Consider the following 19,689-nt stretch of genomic DNA (forward strand, 5'->3'; position numbering starts at 1 on the left):
AGAAGAAGAAGAAGAAGAAGAAGAAGAAGAAGAAGAAGAAGAAGAAGAAGAAGAAAAGGAAAGGGGAAATGGTGTCGTTAGATTATAATCTCAAAAAAAAAAAGTAAAACATAGGGGCTGGAGAGACAGCTCTAAACTTAAGAGCACAAACTGCTCAGAAGAGGATCAGGTTCAGTTCCCGGCACCAGCTTGCAGCTCACACCCACCTGGAACTCCAGCTTCAGGGATCTACTGCCTTCTGGCCTTACAGCGCACCAGCACACTGGCACTCATGTGACCGTACCCCGCCCCTGCCGCCACACACTATACACATCAAGAAATAAGGACACCAATTCATAGGAAGGTAGCAAGTAAGAGACGTATGGGCCGTGTGTCACTGTGGAAGGAGTGTTTTGGGTGTTCTTCGCACCTCTTCCATAAGCTTTTGTTCTCTGGTGAATCTTGAGGCCCTCCAAGGACAACCCGCTGTTAGTAATGGTTAGCAGCCCCTCACTGAAGTTGATTGGTCCAGAAAAGGACCAATGAAACCCTACCCTGGGATCTAACAGGAGTCATCTCTAATTCCTGTAGCTGGAGCACAAGTCATTATATAGTATGTCAAAAAAGGAGGAGGAGGAGGAGGAGGAGGAAGAGAAGGAGGAGGAGGAGAAGGAAAACAAAACCTGGCTGGCATGAGAGAAACAACAGGCAGCAAAGATGTTCCTGGGATCCTCTTGTCCCACACCCTGCTGCTGCCAGAGTTCTTTGAGACTCCGGCTTCTCTTATAAACAGAGCGAGTGCTTGGAGGTCATTTTAAGTTCATTTGGGTTGCGGGTTTTTTTTTTTTCTCCTTGCAACAAGAGAGACTTAACTCTTAGACTTTCATATAAACACTTGCTTAGTTCTCTTCTCTCTCTTGTCCCCATCCACCAGTGGTAAAGTCCTCTTCCCTGTAGGATCAGGGTTCCAGGCATAGTCCTCAGTGGACCAATGGGGAACAGTGGCACGTGGCTGGGATCTGATGCCTCCTTATTGCTGCAGAATAGGCAGAGATATAGACTGGCTATTTAATGTTTCAAGAGGCTTCCAGAATCTTCAGTAGCTCCAAGCCAACAGCCCCAGTGTTCCTTCTCGTATCCTGGGGATAGATAGAAGAGAGGGAAGAAACAAGGGCCTCCACTTGTGCAATAGGAGCTTATGGGTGGGTGGGTGGATGGGTGGGTGGATGGGTGGGTGGGGCAACCACAGCTCATCAAAGTGACTTCAGTCCTGGCACAGAGGCCCTGTTGAGTTATGCCCCTGCTGCAGGTTCACTAGTGGGTCTGCTGTGATTCTGGAGCTCTTTGCTTGCCAGAGCTTGGTGACATCACAGAAACCCATCGGCACTTGGCTCCAGACATTTCCTGAGAAATGGGATCCTGTCCCAGCAGAGAGGCATGCTGACATTTGAAGAGCCAAGGAACACATCCCAGCTCGAAGCAACACACAGACTCTCAAATCCTTCAGAAATGTCAGCGCCTGGTCACAAGAAGAGGAGGCATTCCTTGGGGACAGCACAAGCCAACAGGGGGAGGGGGCAGGCACTTGCCTTTTGCCTTCACAAACAGTATGTTTTCCAAAAAGGCCAAGAGTGGTGGCACTTGCCTACAAGCCTAGCACTTGGGAGGCAGAGACAGGAGGATCACTGCAAGTTCAAGGCCAACCAGGGCCACATTGGAAGACCTTATCTCAAAAGACCAAACAAGGAAGCCTGATGGAACTCAAAGAAAGAATAAGCAGGCCACCAAGATGAAACTTGATAGCCTATGACCATACAGTGGGGGAGGAGGTCCCCCTCGGTCTTAGACCTAGGGCAGGGGAATAGGGGGAAAGTGGGAGGGAGGGAGGGAGGAACGGGAGGATACAAATGATGGGATAACAATTGAGTTGTAATCTGAATAAATTAATAAAATTTTAAAAAATTTTTTAAAAGGCCAAACAAAGGAAAAGCAGGTTAGAGAGCAAGACTTAAGCTAGAGAAGAGACAAGCATTCAGCCTTACAGTCTAGGCTTTTCTTTTGATTTACTCATTTTCACCGCTTTTAAATTTTATATGTATTTACTGGTGGATAGAATTCAAACCCGGGGCCTCAAATACACTGGGCAAGTTCTCTATGCCTCTAGCAACCTCTACAGAGGTTTCTGGAAGCTACAGAGGCCCACTCTTTCTACTTCTCTCCTTGTTTGTCTAATGAATACACACATGATGCTGTTTGATGTTAATGCTTGTATCCGTGCTTTTGTATAGGCGTGAGAGTTTAGGTCTACAACGAAAAATGCCCCCTCTATCTCTAACCAGAACCCCTACCCAAGCTCATTTTATAGTTAATTTATGTAGCTAGCAATAAATAGAAATGCCTATTTTTCTTTACATGTGTGTGTGTGTTTGTGACACATACCTATGTGTATGCAGGTGTATGTCGGTGCATGCACCCATGCGCAGAGGCTACAAGATGTTCAGTGCCCTGCTTTATAATTCTCTAATGGATTCCCTGAAGACCAGGCATCTCACTGAGCCTGAAACTCCCAGCTTCTGATGGACTGGCTGGCCTGTGCACTCTGCAGTTTACCTGTCTCAGCCCCCACAGCACTGAAATTGCAGGCATGCCCAGCCATGGCAGGCTTTTTTGGTTTGTTGTTGTTGTTGTTTTGTTTTTATGCAAGACTTGGGGATTTGAACTCAGGTTCTCTTGCTTGCACAGCGAGAAGCACTTTTACCCATGGAACCTTCTCGTCGGCCCCATATATTCTTATATCTCTTCACAGTTTCCCTACTGGACACACACTGTCACACACTTATTTTTGTCTAGGAGTTTTCGTTGCTTTGTTTCTTTTACATAACAATCTACTTTCAGGACCTTTCTAGACAAGCTCAGGGCTTGTTCATTTTTTTTTTCCCCCAGCCACAGATGTTTCTAGAGTGGAGACATGGTTCATTTAACCTACTTCTTCCTGGTGGCTATGTCAGTTGGGTCTGTCACCAGCAATGCTGCAGCGAGCAGTCACGTTGCCCGTGGTGTTTCACGCCTACAGAGGACTGATCTTGCCTATGGGCTCCCTCTTGCCTTTTGACCCTTTTTACTCAGCCTGCTCCCCTCACTCGAGGCACCAGTGTTGCTTCCTTGCTGCTTGAACCACATAACTTGTTTAGCAAATGACCTTCGCAGCAGCGCTTAAAAGCATGTCAAGCTTCTGTGTCTTCTTTGTGTGTCTGCATGAGGCAAACCCGAGCTGGCCTGGAAACAAGCTAGGCCGAAGCGAGTGCAATGACACTGAGTGTGGGGCAGAGCCTCCCTTGCCCAGCCCATCTGTTTGCTGACCACAGGTCCACCAGGGACCCTAGCCAAAATGAGCAGGAAACTTGAGAGTTCACAGGAAGCAGAAGCAAGCAGGAAACAGAGAGCGCACTAGGAATGGTGTGAGTCTTTGGAAACCTCCAAGCCTGCCCCCCAGTGACACATCTCCTCCAACAAGGCCACATCTCCTAATCCTTCCTAAACAGTTCCATAAACTGGGGACCAAGAATTCAAGCACACAAGCCTGTCGGGGGCCGTTTTCATTCACACCATCACAGTGGCTTTTGACATATCACATATGCAAGAAAGATCAATTCTCAGCAGAGGAATCACCATATCCAAAAATATGCGCATTTGAAATTTCAACAGATACTACCAGGTTCAAATTTTTTATTTTAAAAAAATGTATATGTGGGAATGTTTTTGCTTGTGTGCCACTTATGTGCCAGTCTAGGGAACTTAGTGAGACCCTGTCTCAAAATAAGAAGTGAAAAGAACGTTATAATGGAGTTCTGTGGTTGAATGCTTTGTAGAGTCATGCCCAGCATAAAGCAACGTTCACCAACCATGGACTATAAATAAGACAGAGGGATCATCCCATAAGATTATAATGGAGCTGGAAAGTTCCCCGTGACCTGGTCTCACAGGAAGTAGTGTCGAACAAGTGTGTGTGTGTGTGTGTGTGTGTGTGTGTGTGTGTGTGTGTGTGTGTAATATGGTATCAACAAACCTGCTGCACCACTGTATAGTTATATAAGGTACATAATACTTGCTATTAAATGCCTGTTATGGGCTTATGCATTTACTGTACTATATTTCTCTGTCATTTTAGAGGGTAGTTCTCCTTATTAAAAGAGAAAGTCTACTGTAACACAATCTCCCTATCACACCAGCAGCTGTCTCAAGCACCCCATTTCTGTGGCTCTGTTGAATTGCATCAGATCAGCCTGGACGATTTAGATTCGTGAGCACTCTGATGTTCACAAAATGATGTGATCACATAGCAGTATGTTTTCTAGCCTGTGTCCTATTAAGTAGTACCTGACTGGATTGAGCACCTTGGGGGGAGGGGCAGGGCTCTGGGTTGAGCTTCCAAGTTCTGGTGATTTGAATGAGAATGGTCTCTATAGGCTCCTCTGTTTGAATGCAGGGAGTGGAATTGCTTGAGAGGGATTGGGAGGCGTGGCTTTGCTGGAAGAAGTATGTCATTGGGGACGAGCTTTGCGGTTTCAATAGCTCATACCAGACCCAGTTCTCTCTCTCTCTCTCTCTCTCTCTCTCTCTCTCTCTCTCTCTCTCTCTCTCTCTCCCTCCCTCCCTCCCTCCCTTCTGCCTGTGGATCAGAATCAAAGCTCTCAGACACTAGTCCAGAGTTATGCCTGTCTACTTCCTGCCATGCTTTGTGTGGTGATGTTTATGCACTAACCCTCTGAAACTGTAAGTAAGCCCTCATTTAAATGCTTCCTTTTATAAGAATTGCCTTGGTCATAGTGTCTCTTCACAGCAAAAGAACAGTAAGACACCAGCATATTCTACCACACAACAAAGACATTTGCTCAACTATGTTTATAGCAGCTTTATTTGTAATAGGCAGAATCTGGAAACAACCCAGATATTCCTCAATGGAAGAATGGATAAAGAAACTGTGGTACATTTACACAATGGAATACTACTCAGCTATTAAAAACAAGGAAATCTTGAAATTTTCAGGCAAATGGATGGAACTAGAAAAAACCATCCTAAGTGAAGTAACCCAGACCCAGAAAGACACACATGGTATATACTCACTTATAAGCAGATATTAGCCACATAATACAGGATAACCACATTACAATACACAGACCTAAAGAAACTAAATAACAAGGAGGACCCTAGGGACATTTCTTAATTCTCATTTAAAGGGACAAATAGAACAGATACTGGAAGCAGTTGAACAGAGGGAACAGGAAGGGAGGCTACCATAGAGGTCCTCTGAAAGACTCCACCCAGCAGGGGATCCAAGCAGATGCTGAGACACACAGTCCAACTCCTGGGTGGAGCACAGGAAGTCTTATGGAAGAGTTGGGGAATAGAGGGACCTGGAGGGGACAGGAGTTCCACAAGGAGACCAATGGAGCCAACAAATCTGGGTGGAGGAGGAGATGCTGCAGAGACTGATGTGCCAACCAAGGACCATGCATGGTGAGGACCTAGACTCTCTGATCAGATGTAGTAGATAGGCAGCACAGTCTCCTTGTGGGCCCTATAATATGGGGAGAAGGGAGTACCTATGACATGGACTCTGGTCCCAACACATTGATCACTTCCCTCTGGCAAGGCAGCCTTGCCAGGCCACAGAAGAAGAGGATACAGTCAGTCTAGATGAGACTTGATAGGCTGAGGTCAGATGTTAGGGGAGAAGGGCTCCCCTTTCTAAGGACTAGAGGAGGGAGGGAAATTGGGATTGGGAGGTGATGAGGGAAGGGGCTACAATCGTGATGTAAAGTGAACAAATTTTTTTAAAAATTTAAAAATAAAGAAAATTACATAGGCAAAACAAACAACAACGAAAGAAACCAGCATATAGAGAAAATTATTTGTATACACACATATGCACACACACGTGCGTGTGCACACACACACACACACACACACACATGAATGACTGCCACATATTCTAGAGATGACACCCACCCATAATCCCTGCTTAAGGATAAGGCACGGAATATATATCCCATGACACAACCTGCTTGGCCAAGACAACATATCTGACCTAGGATAGACTCCATCTCTTGCCTAGAAATTAGATTCTTTTCTGAGATTTTGAGCAAAGAACTTAAGATCAGAGGATGATGGGCTCCGAGTTGTCAGACCAGTTTGCAGAGCTACTGTTGCCATTCGGCCCAAGTGTGCCATGTTATCAAACAAGTGAGCCACGGAAGAGCCGGTGAGGAGAGACAGAATGGTACCTAGCTGTCACTACAGGGTGTCAGTATGGGCCCTAGACCAGGAAGAGACACAAGGACATGTGCTTTATGCACATCTTCCCAAGGCTCAGTTCTCACCTCCATGGGCCCTAACAATTTTGGTGCCGTTGGGTTTTACATTTGTCTGTATATGTGGAAGTACATCTGGAGGCCAGGGGTCAACTTAAAGTGTTGTTCCTGAGGCTCTCTCTCTCTCTCTCTCTCTCTCTCTCTCTCTCTCTCTCTCTCTCTCTCTCTCTCTCTCTCTCTCTCTCTCTCTCACACACACACACACACACACACACACACACACACACACACACACGTTTGCTCAAACACATATGTGCATCTGCAGGCTCTCATATCCTCACATACACTCAAGAAATGAAAGCAGGGCCAGAGATAATGTCTTAATGATTAAGAGCACCCCAGGATCTGCCTACCTCTGCCTCGCAGTATTGGAATTACAAGCCAGCACCACCATACTGGGATCTGTGGGTGCTGAAGATGGGACTCAGTTCCCCATGACTGTGCAGCCAGCATTTCAGCGAGCGTGCTATCATTCTAGACCACCTGAGGTTAAGTATCTTGAAGGACCTTGTGGTCTATCTCTGAGCCTCTTGTTTCCTCCAGCTAGCTGATGTGCAGCTCTGAGCCTTAACATCAAGAGTGTCCTAAAGTAAGGCATCGTCACATCAGTGGAGGGGTGGGGGGACGCACAAGCATTTTCACCTTGCATAGCATAAGTTCTGCTTTCAAGATTTGTGGGTAGACAGGGGTGGGACTCAGGTCAGAGCACTTGCCTGGGACGCCAGGGGCCCTGAGTTCTTTCTCCAGCATCGCAAACAAAACAAAACAAAACAAAAGCCAAGAGTGTTGTGGTAGCCATCACCCTGGAGCAAGTACAATTAGAGAATTTGGGGGCTCAGCCAAGGTCACCCTTGACCGCAGAGAGCAAAGCTTGCCTGCCAGCTGGAGATGTCCTGCTGCCAAGCAGGCCTCCCCCGCCCCCCTCCCCTCCCCACTTTTCTGTCTGCAGGCCAAAGCATCCCTCCTATAAACATGTTCAGAGGCAAGCACTGAGCCATCGAGTGCTGACCAGTTCCTGAGAGGAATGCTCCATACTGGCTAGGGTAGCATTGGATGGTTTCAAATAATCTCTCTGGCTGCTCCCAGCGCCTTGCCTAACTGTGGGTACAGCCCCCCCCCCCCCGCGACAGGTGTTCTTTAGTCACTCAGGCTTGTTTCTTGATAGAGTGCCTTCACTGAAGGAAGGCTGGTACCTTAAAGGGAAATGAGAATCCAGGTACCCCCAAGAGACACACTTGGTGCACCTCTGCAGTGACCTGGCCACCTCTTTGGGGACAAATACAACTATAAATTCTTGCCACATACCTAGTAGCCCTCACCACAACTTACCCCAGAAGTGGAAAAAGAAGACTAGGGGTCCCCTCCTCTCTCCTCTCATCCTACCATCTGGGTACCCTCTCTTCCAGGAACCTGAAACTCCCCTTTTACTCCCAGCCCTCCAGCCAGCCTCAAGTGCCCCCTCCAAAACAGGATTCAAATGTCCAAATGAAGGGAGCTAGGCTTCTGGATGCTGGCTGCAGGGGACCTGGACTGGCTTCCTATACGGAGGTCTCCTCTGCTATAGGAGCCAACATCTGCTTTGCACAAAAACATCCCACAACATCCTCTTGGGTTCTAGAGACTTCCCTGTGCATTGACTACAGGGGGGTGGGGGTCGGGGGGGTAGCGGGGAAGCAGAAATTAAATCCACCAAAGAGGGGGAAAATGGCCTGGCTGCCCATCCCCCCCTTCTTTCGCCTCCCTCCCACCCCCTCCCCTACAACTCACTTTTTATCTTGCCAATTCCGGTTTTAAGCATTTAGGGTGTTGCTGTTTTAGTTTTCAAATTTGTTAGGCTCAATTTATGCCACTTAGTAAAAAACCTCTATTCCAAACGAAGGCAAATAGGAACTCAAACGCTGTGAGCAGTAAAATATGGGCATTTCATTTGGGCTGGGCTGCCTTTCTTATTGTGTAAATGAAGCAGAGAGGAGAATTCGAGAGGAACCTGTCTCACTTGCGCCCCCCCCCCCCGCATCCCCGCACCCCCCCCCCATCTCCTGCCTAGTGGCAGGAACCTTTCCCAGGAGCTCCGGGAGGTCTGGCAGCTGGCTCAGATCCAAGGTGGCTGTCTCTGAACCTGTGCCCTCACTGACCCTACAGCACCCTAGCGGACCGGCTTTCAGTTGGCATCAGCCACCTCCCACCGCCGCCGACACCCCATGTATGATAAACAGATGTGGACTTGTGCTAGCTGTAACCGGAAATGCAAAGTGAAACCATACACTCCCGTGCTGTTACCGTGGGATACCTGAAAATGGGCCCTCTTTTCCAACAACTGCGCCCCCCCCCCCACCTCGCCTGACTCTGGGGGTGTTCATTGGAGTAAAAGGTGGGGCAGAAGAGGAAAAAGAGGAGGAAGAAATCGGAGCTACTAATTAGGCCTCTGGTATTGAGGGAGGTGGCTGCCAAGCAGGTCAGAGAAGTTTCTTGCTGATGGGAACAGGGGTGGGGAGGTGTGGGGGGGGGCCTGGGGGAAAGGGGGCGCTCCAGAGGTGACAGCTGGAGTTCCCAGGTTGGCTCTGCCTTTGCCAATGGAAGAAAATAGAGAAGCTCGCGAAGGCCGAGAGCCTAACTGGGAAGCTAAGGCAGCAGTGCTAGCCACGTTGATGAGACAGTGACTAAAGGCCAGCGTGCAGCTTGCCAAGTGACTTGGCTTGTCCTCAGACTGACAATATAGGCTGGGTGTCTGGCAGTAGGTGGGGAGGGACACTGACGGCTCTCCCTGGCAGAGAGCCACAGTCACCGGGAACAAAGAAGAGAACAGACACAAGGGGCTCAGAAGTGTCCTTCGCAGGTGCTGGTACTAAGGACAGGACTTCAGTAAGACGGGATGGGGCAAGACAGTATGGGAAGGAAAAACAGGATGCTGCAGATGTAAGACTGAGGTTGGGGTGTCCCCTAACAGGGTTTTTTTTTTTTTTCCTTTCTTTAAAATTTTTTTATTTTATTTTGTATTTATTTTAATTAGTTAATTAATTAATTAATTTTGGTTTTTCGAGACAGGGTCTCTCTGTGTAGCCTTGGCTGTCCTGGACTCGCTTTGTAGACCAGGCTGGACTCGAACTCACAGAGATCTGCCTGCCTCTGCCTCCCGAGTGCTGGGATTAAAGGCGTGTGCCACCACCGCACAGATCTAAAAAAAATTTTTTAAACAGTATGTGTGTGTGTGTGTGTGTGTGTGTGTGTGTGAGAGAGAGAGAGAGAGAGAGAGAGAGAGAGAGAGAGAGAGAGAGAGAGAGAGACAGGCAGAGGTAAAAGGACAAAACTTGAGGGAGTTGGTTCTCTGCTTCCACCATTGGGTCCCATGGATCAAACTTGGGTCATCAGGCTTATTGGCAAGAACTTTTACCCCTGGGCCATCTCATCAGCCCTCTCATTTCTTTCCTTCCCCCCCCCCCCCCACTGCTAGAATGGAACCCAGGGCCTCACACAAGGCTCACACAGGTGAGTGCCCTGCCACTGAAAATCCCCTCGTGTTATCGGAATAACCTCTCAGAGCAAGTACAAGTAATGGACAGTAGAAACCTACAGTGGTAGAAACTTCTGGAACAATTTAAGAGGAAACTAGGCCAATCCCCAAGAGACTATAATCGAATGGCATCTGCAGAACCTTTCTGGCTTTGGGGATTGGAATTCATAATCAAAAGATGCGTTACTCTCTGTCAGAACTTAGGCTCTCTGGAAGTACAAACTAAAAACAGGTTCGGGGCTAAAGAGAGAATGAGGGGCCTGTGAAAGGAACGAAAGAGGAATTGTAGGACTGGTTGCAGTGGGGGAAATTGACCTAAGATGCACGCTCTACTGAGTCTCCACTAACCTAGAAGAGAAAGTTCTGGAAAGTCCAAAAATCTCCAGTTTCTGGGCCAAAATGGTGAAGCCTTTGCGAGAGGGGCCACCCCGGAGAGTATGACTTTGATGCAAAGAGTCTCCACAGCTGACTGACCTTGAACGTCGGACAGCTGGAAACTGCCTACAGATGGCAAGGCCCACAGCTGGGCTGTCAGGCCTTCCTCAAAGGGAAATCTGGCCTTGGCTCCTCTGAGTCAGCCATATCCTGAATTTCTGGGGGGTTTAGCACATCTGGACAGATAAGTCTCTTTCTTTGCCTCTCAGCTGGTTACCCCTCACTGTTCCTCTGGAGGCTGATGTGTCTGGTACCCAGTCCAACCTGACCCCTACCCTGGTGGTTTTGATTTGCTAAATTACCCAAGGCCCAGGGAGGAGAAATCTGCTCTGATTTTGTCCTTGTGCAGATGTTCCTCCACTCTGGCACGGCCTCCAAGGAACCAGAGGCCGGCACAGCTTGCCGCTGCAGGAGGCCTGATCCTTATGGCTTTCTGCAGCACTGGTCATTAGCCTTTATTGTGTCACCCACCAGGACACTGGGCAGCCCAGGACCAGCTACAGTTAAATAGGACAAACCAATCAGAACCACAAAGCAGCCACTGCTTTAGCCCATCAGCTGTGGCTGCGGAAGTGCTCCTCCCTGGCTTCCAGCCCCTCCCCCTTCTTTCCCAGCTGTAAGTAGTTTTACAGCCACCAGGGCCTCACCTCCCGAGAATCCAGAGCTGTCCCCCAACTTCCACTAACATGCGTTGGTGGCATAGTGTGCACGTTCTCCAGAGACACATCATGCTCCTGGTTTATCAAAACAACTTAGTGCTCCCTGACCTAAGGGCAAGAGTCCTGAAGAAGAGCAAAGTAGGTCTGGGGCAATGGAGGGCTGAGGTAAAACATTCTGGGCAAAATTTAGCCCCGGTTCCTCCTTGAAAGTTTTCCCAAGTCTCCCCGGTTACATGGACAGCCAGTGTGACTACGCCCTTGCTACAAATGATGATGTAAAGCAATGGGAGCAGGGAGGAGCCACTTATCCTTGGATGGCAATGCAACAGAATACGTAGAGCTACTTATTCTAGCTGAGGGAAGAGCTGGGGCATGTCGGGTAAAGAGGAGCTTGATCCACGCACCCTCAGAGCCACGCAGGCAGCTTCACTGGAGCTGTCCAGCCCACTCTTGCTTGTAACTTGAGTCAGGAAGGAGCCATGGACTTCTAGGGGGTAGTGTCCTGGAGACCTCCTGCAGGCCTACTTAACCCGCATTACATCCATTCCCTAATACACTTTTCACCTTGGGCAAATAGCGCAAATTGGAATTTTTACTTGCTGATCAAATATTTACCCAGTGAGAGGGCCATTCTGGCTTTGCTTGCCTTCTCCACATTTGTAGTGAGTGAATTAGCATTTTATTGTTGCCCCACCCCCCCACCCCACCCCTCCCCACCCCCCCTACCCCTCCCCACCCCCCCACCCCTCCCCACCCCTCCCCACCCCACCCCCACCCCCCCACCCCACCCCCACCCCCCCACCCCCGCCTCCCAAGGTGAGTTTTGGAAGATAGAGGAAAAGACCAAAGGTTTTTCATAAAGAAGGGCTCCCACTCAGTCTCCAGGCTTAGGGGCCACAAACAGCTCATCAGGTGTTTGTTTTGTTGTTGTGTTTGATGTTGTTTTGAGATGACAGGGCTTCTCTGTGCAGCCTTGGCTGTCTTGGACTCACTTTGTAGACCAGGCTGGCCTCGAACTCACAGAGATCTACCTGCCTCTGCCTCCTGAGTGCTGGGACTAAAGATGTGTGACAGGCCAGCTCATTAGACATTTTAAAACATTGTTTTGGAAGGTAGGGGTGCTGGTTGCTCGTAAAGAAGAATGGCAACTCTCTGGCCTTTTCTTGGTCAGAATCCATTGGCTGGAGAGCTAAGGTCAAGGGTCAGATCATTATTATGCCTGAACATACAAATTTGAGCAAATCAAGGCACCTCCGAGAATCTCAGTTCCCTTATCAGTATAATGGGTACAATCACGTGACCTTCGTCAGCAGGTAAATCTTAATATGAGTGCTGACAAAGCTAGAAAAGAGAAAGTTAAAGGTACAACTGTCTAAGGATAGAAACTACAGCTGTTTGAAACCATGAGGTCCCCCCCAATTCTTTATACCATTTGTGTTAGAATTGGGGTCTGTGCCCCTTTCCCTTGAGTAGGGCCATGGTTGCTTCAACCCATACGATGCTACAGAGCCGTGTGAGGTCATGTGACTGCCGAGGCAAGCTGAACAAAATGCATGCAGCTTCCCCTTGCTTCTCTTGGGATACTCGTTAGAATGGGAGTTCCGGACAATGGCTCATGGCCAACACACCGACCAGGTGACTGGAACCATCTTATTGCCTTCAAGACCTTGCACAAGCACCGATTCAGATGGCATACGAGCAAGAGAACAGCTCGGCGGAGCCCTGCTTAAACTCCTAACCCACCGCTTTTTATGCCTAATAAAATGGATGTGGTTTTATGCTGCTAAACACTGGAGCAAACACTACTGGCTGTGGTACCCCATCAATATGTATACGTTTTATGCTTTTATGTATCTACCTGAAAATAAATTTGACAAAAAGAAAAAGAAAAGCCTACTCTTTTGCTTCTGAGTCCTTCAATCTGTCAAGAGATCAGATCCCTTTATTTCTTATTGGGTTCCCTCCCTCCTTCCTTCTTGACTCTAAGAGACAGGCAAGATAGGATTTCTTATGACCCAACGCTGTGCTCCCGGAACCAGCTACCTGCTCAAGGGTCCTTGGAACCATGGAAGACTTGACTCCTCCCCTCCAGAGTCTGGCTTCTGCCACAAGACAGAGCCTCTAGGTCTCCAAAGGAAGAGATTATCCTCATGAATTCTAGCTTCGTGTATAAGGCTTACCCGGAAATGCTTAATTATCCAAATAATAAAGTAGAGGGTACCACAGGAAACCCCTAGCAACATGAGATACAGCCATCTCCTCCCATTGCAACACTCGCTCCAGCTCCGGGAGAAAGGCTTAGCAAATTCAGGAGGCTTTCAAAACTTATAAGTTTCACAGGGCCCTTTTCAGATTATATAAGCAACAAGCAATCACTGGGCAAGAGGAGGCTCTTCTACGCAGCTGTCTGCAAGTTAAGTAGAGCGCTCCAGGAATGTGCATTTCAGGAGTGGTCACCAATGTTGGGGTGGGGCTTTTCAGTGATGCAGCTGCCTCTGAGTCACCTATCTCCAGGAAGTAACCCCAATAAGCTCACTGGTGCACCAAGCTAGACTCAAGTGGGCTCATTTCTTAGGTCTGTCATGGGTCCCCTATGTGGGGTGAATGAATAGCTGTTTGTTCACCTCTCCACCGGAAACGTCACACATCCACCCACCTTACATTTTGGAAGGCTGGGAACTTCGTCCTTGAAAGCAGGTCATCCATTCTGTTTGTATTTTGACGCGACTAAACTGGAAAACGAAAAATGCCCTTTCCAGAAGCTACACTGCCCAGAGGTATCTTGGCGTGACCCGGAGGACTATGATAAGCCACCAGCGGTGGCCTGCCAAGGATCTTCAAAATCCCGAAAGTGAGCAACCCACACCTGGAAAACAGGTTGCTGGCTGCAGAGAGCTTTCCAAGCCTGAATCGCGTTTCCACTTGCCGAAGCACAGCCTCCTAATTCCAGCAGCTCATGAACCGGCACGTAGGTCCTCGGTGACGTCAAATCACTCTTTCAACTGAGCATAATTTCTTTCAATGATGGGCTTGGAGCGGGTTCAGCGACGGTGGGTTTTTTTTTTTTTAATGAATCACAAACATGCAGATCAGATTTAGTGTTATGACTGTGGTGCACAGAGCGTCACTGTTAATTCTTGCTAAGCGCTGACAGTAGGATCAACCCCCAAACAGCACAGTCAAATACACCATGCCAGCCCCGGGGGCGTGGAGACTGCATAATTACAGGCAACGAACAGCAGTCATTATCATCGCCAGTACATCTCAGCCAGGGCGTCGGCACCCCTGATCCACAGAGCCAACTAGTTAGCCTGCCAGCTCAGGTGGGAGGAGTCAGCCTCAGCTTTCCAGCAGAAGGCCAGGAAGAATCCTCAAAAGCTGGGCAGAGCCAGAATGCCTACTCCTCAGCTACGCGGCCTGTGGTCCATGGTAACCCAGCTTTCTGCGAAGGCTGTGCGGAACCGTCAGTAAGGGTGAGGGAGGAGGGCTTTATGAAGTATATTCCTTTTTTTTTTTTTTTTTTTTTTTGCTAAATGCTGAACAGCTGAGCAAGTGTCTTGCGGGTGTGTGTGTGTGTGTGTGTGTGTGTGTGTGTGTGTGTGTGTGTGTGTGTGTGTATTCAAAGGCAGGGAGTTATGCTGGAGGCCAGGTACCTTGTCTGGTCACTGGTGTGTCCCAGGACTGCCTAAAGGCAGCAGGAAGTTGGGAGGCGCGGCAGCCGTTACGCAGCTGTCCTTTGTGACAATCAGTAAACGCTTCATACAACCACACCTGGGAAAAAGTGAACTCCGGCGCTCCGCTGAACTCTCGCAGACTCTTTTACTGCATTCACAGCTACCCTAAGGCTCAGTCACGGCAAGTCTTAGAATAGGGAGCCAGGAAGACCAGGAGGCTGTGAAGGCAGCTGCTGCAGACCTAGCTGTCATGAAGGTGATTTACAGCTTTCAACACAAGGCTTCCTGACGTCAAAGAAGACGGTCGCCACCCATTAGGACCTTCTCCCCAGTACCTGCCTCGCTGTCTCACTTCACAGCTGTCTCATTTCACGTACTCGGCCCTCCAAGCAACAGCCCAGGCCAGTGTTACTACCAGTCACCTGGCTGATGAGACAACTGAGGCAAGATGTTGTTCTTTCTGACCCGGAAGCCATTGATGATCCTTCCCCTAGGCTGTACGTGGAGCTCCCTGGGGAGTCTTCTGAAGTCTGCATTCCAAGGACAGAGATAGCAACGTGTGTGTGTGTGTGTGTGTGTGTGTGTGTGTTACTAGCGATCTAACCCAGACCTAAGCAAAGATATATCCCAGGTCTTCTTTTTTACGTTTTATTTTGAGACACGGCCTCACTAAGTTGTTCAGATCGATCTTGAACATGCACTTCTCTTGCCTTAGCCTCCCGACCTCCTAAGCATCAAGAGTCACAGGCCTGTGTCCCCAGGCCTGGCTCATATCAGCACATTTTACATTGATTTAGCATCTATATGGGCGGGGGTGGGGGGCCCGAGGCATGTGTGCCATGGCACATATGTGGAGATCAGAGGGCAACTTTCAGGAGTCACTCTCTCTTTCTACCATGAGAATCCTTCGGCTCAAACTCAGATCAAAGCAACAAGTACCTCTCCCCATCTCCCGGCTCATATCAGCGCATTTGAAAGCTCTCTCCCTACCCCCTACCGGAAGCCAAGGTTGTGAACTCATATGTTGTACTGCTTTAGTCCTTTCTCCTCTCTCTCTCTCTCTCTCTCTCTCTCTCTCTCTCTCTCTCTCTCTCTCTCCTTCCCTCCTTCCTTCCTTCTTTCCTTCCAACAAACACCCATTGAGTGCCCGAGCAATGCCAGACTGTGGACAGTCAGCAATGATAAATTTCCCTCTCTGGACTCGAGGGGGTTCTCAGGGGTGTCAAGGTTGGGAGGGCTCTTCACAAGTCGCCCAGCATGATGAACTCTACAAGAGGGAGCTTTGAGGGGGAGCTGGAGTAGAGTCAGACACTGGGGTACAATCTAGGGATCGAAGTCATCTCTCAGCTCTGCTCAGACAGCAGCATCTGTTTCACGTGGGGACATTTTATTACTGAACTGACATCTGTCTCTCCAGGAGGAAAAAAAGATCCCCAGGCCATGCAGGCCATCCATAGGCAAGGACGTTGCTTAGGGGCAACTGCTCCAGCATCCATCCAGTGCTGTTGTGGGCCTCTCCAGACCACAGGAGTCCTCACCTCCATGGTCAGGGCTCCCTGCTTCTGATTCTAGAGCCAGCCCCCTCTCCCCTGAAAGCCAGGAGACAGCACTGCATATCAATAGTGCCCTAAACTGTAGGCTGTGATGCGCACACTTCTTACACATCCCATTGAAAGGAATGTCCATCCTTTGTGTTAAGTGAGATTGAGTGAATTTTTCCTCCCATAGCCAGGAGAAACGTTGTCTCTTTAAGATGCAACATTTAGGGGAAAACATTAACCCCTTACTAACCAACCTCAAGGAGAAAAGTGGTCTCTTTCTTATGTGTGGGGGAGTGGGGAGGAGGGGGGGCATAAATGTCATGGCACACATATGGAGCTAAGCAGGCATTTTTCAGGCATAGGTTCCCCTTCTTTTCTTTTGTTTTTGAGCAAGGATCTCTCCTGGTTTTCTGCTAGGTTCTCCCGGACTAGATGGCACTCAAACTTCCGAGCTTCCCGGCGATCCTCCCCGTCTCCACCTCCCATCTTGGAGTGGAAATGCCTGGATTACAGATGAGCCTTTTTACATGTTCAGGGGGAGCAAATCCAGTCACCAGGCTTGTGCAGCAAATACTTTCACCCACTGAGCCATCTCCCTGGTCCCTAGGAAGTGGTCTTTTAAAGAAATCAATTGACTCAGGTGGGGGCAGTTTACACACACCCATAAACAAGGTTTCAACAAAAGGTACACTTATTTAAAAACAAAGACAAAAACACAAATCCAAGCTATATGGTTTTTAGATCCTTGCCCTTCACGTGGCACTGACACAGTTGGAGTTGTGTTGGTGGCTTGCTCACTGTGAACGTGGACCACTGTGACTTACACGGAGAGGCCTTCTGTGTGCAGCCTGTGTTGGGCGGGTGGGGGGTTCCATTCTCCCATCCTCTCAGAGCTTGCATGGCCTTGGGGTTTGTGTTAGATTTCAAACCCAGGACAAGCAACTGAGGGGCCTAATTAACATATCGAAGTGGGCCTGGCCTCCAGGTTTTCCCAGCTGGTTATAGGAGATAGCTGGCACACCCAGCCCCTACCCCCTAACTCTCCAGCCCAGGAGCTGGACTGCTTTTTCCAAAGAGGCTCTTCCCTCTCTAGTCCAGACATTTTGGCTTCCTACTCTTTCTGCCCCTTCTTTTGGCCTCCTAGCTGCTTTACTTGGCTCCCCTCTCTCCCTTCCCCTCCCCCTCCCCCCACACGGTTCAAGGTCATAACCACTCTGGACTCTTGCAAAAGTCCCTGTCGCTGGCTATGCTCTCCCACCCACCTACAATAAACTTTCTCCTCTGCCATACCTAGGGACAGCCGTTTCCTTTCCTTTCCTCTTTCTTTCTTTTTTCATTTACTTTGTTCCTGTGTATTCCTCTTTTGCTCTAAAGGCTCTGCAGTTGGTGCTGACTTGGAGCCTGCCCGTCCACACCAGCCCATGAACTCTTTAACTGGCCCCCACCTTGTTCATCTTCCTTTCTGCTTCCGATCCAAGCCAGAAAAGTCAAAAATGAAAGCAAAAGCAGGAACAGAAGGAATTTTAGCATCATCTAGTATGTTATAAGAGTGCGTGAAATACAAATAAATAAAGAGGTCCCAAGGCTGCAGAGATGGTTCGGCCAGTAATAGTGCCTGTCCCACAAGCATGTGGTCCTCAGTTCAGATACCCAGCAGTCAAATAAAAGCCAGGCATGGTGGCACATGTCAAAACCCCAGGAACACAGGCAGATCCTCAATACTTGCCATCCACTAACCTAGGCAGTTAGTAAGCTCCGGGCTCATTGAACTGACTCAAAAACCAAGGAGGAGAGGGGCTGAAGAAGATAGCAGATGTCAGCCTCCAGCCTCCACAAACATGTGTGTACACATGCATGTGTGCACATGAAAGAAAGAACGAAAGATAGATAGACAGACGGACAGACAGATGGAAAAAAAGGAAGGACAAAAGGAAGGAAGAATAAAGGGGTTCAAATGAAAACTAATCTGAGCGCTTATATGACTGGCGCAAGAGTGAACTTAAGAGTACACAAGGCCAAACATACTTTGGCTCTTTCGATTTGTTCCAGAAAGCTGAGGTTGCTTAGGTCAAGTCATGTCTGCATAAGCAAAGTGTCATTGTTCGTAACGTCTTTGTTGCCTTCTGTTGACATCATCAAGGATTCGATCTTTCCAGAAGCAGGTTAGAGGCTGAGGTCTCTGAGAAGGTGGCTCTACCTGCTTCAAGATTCTTCTTCAGGTCTCTACCCTTCCCCACTCCCAGGACACAATCCCAGAGGATGATTCCCTAGGGTTCTGAGTTGGGAAGAGCAGCCCAGCCACCATCAATGGAGAATGAGGCCTATTATACCTCTTTCTTCTCTTATTTCTTTTCTTCCTCCATGAGAGGGCGCCCCCCAACTCTACCTCACCCATGCACTCCACCAGCACCCATTTCAAACCAGGTCTAAGGGGGAAGTAGGGTTGGCTGGAAATAAGAGCATCTTGACCAATAAGACTTGGAGTCAGCACCAGGGAGGCTGAGGCAGGAGAATTAGTGAGCTTGAGGCCAGCCTGGGCTAGAAAGCCATCTCTCAGACAAGGGACTTTAGAGGCAACAGACAAAAACCGACTCAGAAACGTGGTTTTCTACATGGTGCAGCCTAGTGTCCTCTAGCTTGACTTTTGAGTTTAAATCAACAAACACTAAAGACCATTGGCTAAGGCGTTACCAGCAGTCACTGGCAACACCCTTTCTGGGTGAGGAAAACCCACCCCAACCTCTGGGCCATCTTTCTTGAAGCTCCTAGCAAAATGGATTAGTAATCAAAATATCACACAAATGTCGTGGAAAGGCAAACTGGAGGCCACAGCCTGCATTGTCACATTGGGTGGCAGTGGAAAAAAAAAAACCACTCAACTCCCTGCCTACAACCCTGCCTTTAACACAATCAGCCAACACATAGCATATGATAGGCCAGGCTAATGTCCTCCTCTGTGTCCTGATATGGTGTCCTTCCTGTCCTGGGTGGAACCAGTGCGTCTCAGCTCTGTCCAGGCTCACTTTTGGATGAAAAGGAATAGGAAATGCTTTGGGACAGCAAGCAGGGTAGAGCAGCTAACTTTTTTCCCCTAATTTCTGTGAGCCGCAGTATAGGCCTCCCAGAAGTAAAGGCCCCTATGTACTGAGCCTAAGTGCCACTTGTAAAAATAAGTCTCTCTGGCTTTCTCCCATAAGCTTTCAGGAGCCCAGAGGCTAATTGTCAAACTAGTGGAAGGTTCTAGATTCTTGGAGAAAGCCAGAAAGGAGCCTGAGGTAGGTGTCACATCCTGTCACCCTTGAGCATCATATCCAGAAAGGTTGCTTACTGCTGTTCCACCAGCACATGGACTTCCTTGAGCGGTCAATCACCAGGAAAGCCCTCTCTGACCCCATAAGCTGCAAGAACAAACCCATAGGCCACAGCCTCCTCTCCTTTCCTCTCCAATTTTCCCAGGACGTTCGTAAGAGCTGTTTCTGGCGCCCACAGGAGCTCCGAAATGAGATGGCCAGAAAGACC

The sequence above is a fragment of the Acomys minous genome (assembly GCF_964271855.1).
Source record: "Acomys minous genome assembly, chromosome: 7".
NCBI classification, from domain to species: domain Eukaryota; kingdom Metazoa; phylum Chordata; class Mammalia; order Rodentia; family Muridae; genus Acomys; species Acomys minous.